Raw genomic sequence first — 2,444 nt, forward strand, 5'->3', positions numbered from 1 at the left:
TGGGAATAGGCATAAATATGGATATCTTCCAGTCAGTTGGTCATGCAGCTGTTTTCCACATTTCTTGGCATAGATGAATGAGCACTTCCAGCACTGCATCCATTTGTTGAAACATCTCCATTGATATTCCGTCAACCTGGAGCCTTGTTTTGCACCAATGAGTTCAGTGCAGCTTGGGCTTCTTCCTTCAGTACCATCGGTTTCTGATCATGTTACCTCCTGAAATGGTTGAACATCAACCAATTCTTCTTGGTGTAGTGACTCTGTATTTCTTCCATTTTATTTTGATGCTTCCTGCATCATTTAATGTTTTTGTCATAGAATCCTTCAATATTGCAACTTGAGGCTTGAATTTTTTCTCTTCAGTTCTTTCAGCTTGAGAAATGCTGAGTGTGTTCTTCCCTTTTTGCTTTCTATCTCCAGGTCTTTGCACATGTCATTATAATAATTTACTTTGCCTTCTCGAGCCACCCTTCGAAACCTTCTGTTCAGCTCTTTGACTTCATCATTTCTTCCTTTTGCTTTAGCAACTCGATGTTCAAGAGGAAGCTTCAGAGTCTCTTCTGACACCCGTTTTGGTCTTTTTTTCTTTCCTGTCTTTTTAATGACCTCTTGCTTTCTTTATGAGTGCTGTCCTTGATATTATTCCACAACATGTCCGGTCTTCAGTCATTAGTGTTCTGAATGTCAAATCTATTCTTGAGATTGTCTCTAAATTCGGGACGGGTATACTCAAGGTCATACCTTGGCTCTTGTGGACTTGTTCTGATTTTCTTCAGTTTCAACTTAAACTTGCATATGAACAATTGATGGTCCGTACCACAGTCAGCCCCTGGCCTTGTTCTGACTGATGATATTGAGCTTTTCCATTGTCTCTTTCCACAGATATAGTTGATTTGATTCTCATGTATTCCATTTGGCCAGGTCCGTGTGTATAGCTGTCATTTATATTGGTGAAAAAATGTATTTGCAGTGAAGAAGTCAATGGTCTTGCAAAATTCTATCATACGCTCTCCACCATTGTTTTTATCACCAAGGCCATATTTTCCAACCACTAATCCTTCTTTGTTCCCAACTTTCACATTCCAATCCTTCTTTGTTCCAACTTTCACATTCCAATCACCAGTAATTATCAATGCATCTTGATTAGGTGTTCGATCAATTTCAGACTGCAAAAGTTGGTAAAAATCTTCAATTTCTTTATCTTTGGCCTTAGGGGTTGGTGCATAAATATGAATAATAGTCATATTAACTGGTCTTCCTTGTAGGCTTATGAATATTGCCCTGTCACTCACAATGCTGTACTTCAGGATATTATCATGACATGTTCTTTTCGATGATGAATGCAACACCATTCCTCTTCAAGTTGTCATTCCCGGCATGGTAGATCATATGATTGTCCATTCAAAATGACCAATATCAGTCCATTTCAGCTCGCTAATGGCTAAGATATCAATGTTTATGCATTCTATTTCATTTTTGACAATTTCCAATTTTCCTAGATTCATATTTCGTACATTCTACATTCTGATTATTAATGGATGTTTGCAGCTGTTTCTTCTCATTCTGAGTCATGCCACATCAGCAAATGAAGGTCCCGAAAGATTGACTCCATCTATCGACTCTACTTTGAGGAGGCAGCTTGTCCCCAGTCATATTTTGAGTGCCTTCCAACCTGAGGGGTTCATCTTCTGGCACTGTATCAGATGTTGTTCTGCTGCTATTCATAAAGTTTTTACTGGCTAATTCTTTTCAGAAGTAGACCACCAGGTCCTTCTTCCTAGGCTGTCTTATCTGGAAGCTCAGCTGAAACCTGTCTGCCATGAGTGACCCTGCTAGTATTTGAATATGGGTGACATAGCTTCCAGCATCACAGTAACACATAAGCCCCCACAGTATGAAAATTGACAGATGCGTGGGGTAAGCCTACAGCACTTGGTGTTCTCGGGGCGTCACCCATCCAAGTACTAACCAAGCCCTATCCTGCTTAGCTTTCAATATCAGATAAGATCTGGAGCATTCAGGGTGGTATGGCCATGGATATACTTTTATAGACTGTCTAGTTTCTGGGTGCATATTATATATGATTTTGTATGTATTTTCATATTATGTACATGTATATATAAGGTGACATGCATTACTCCAAAAACATAATCTTTGGCTCTTACCCTTGTTTTAAAAAGTCTATCATATTAGTCATTAGCCTGAATGAACAATTTTGATTTAGGTTCATGTCACTCCAGTCTTTAATAAGCCCCTTTCTACCATATTATTCCATATAATACTTAGTCATGTGTCAACTAAATGTTAATTACATGCAATTCTGTTTTTCTGCTTCATACGATATAATTAGAACTCTAACTACTATATTAAGCTTTAAAATAATATAGAATAATTTACCATGTATAACTTTTTTTTCTGATAAACTATAGATATATGAGATG

The 2,444-nt window shown here is 37.8% G+C and overlaps 1 pseudogene; it reads right to left on the reverse strand.

Moving 5' to 3' along the window:
- Positions 1 to 1,923: 1,923 nt before the first annotated feature.
- On the reverse strand, positions 1,924 to 2,042 carry LOC126083483 (uncharacterized; annotated as a pseudogene).
- Positions 2,043 to 2,444: the final 402 nt, after the last annotated feature.

Source organism: Elephas maximus, chromosome 9 (assembly GCF_024166365.1).
Source record: "Elephas maximus indicus isolate mEleMax1 chromosome 9, mEleMax1 primary haplotype, whole genome shotgun sequence".
Classification (NCBI taxonomy): domain Eukaryota; kingdom Metazoa; phylum Chordata; class Mammalia; order Proboscidea; family Elephantidae; genus Elephas; species Elephas maximus.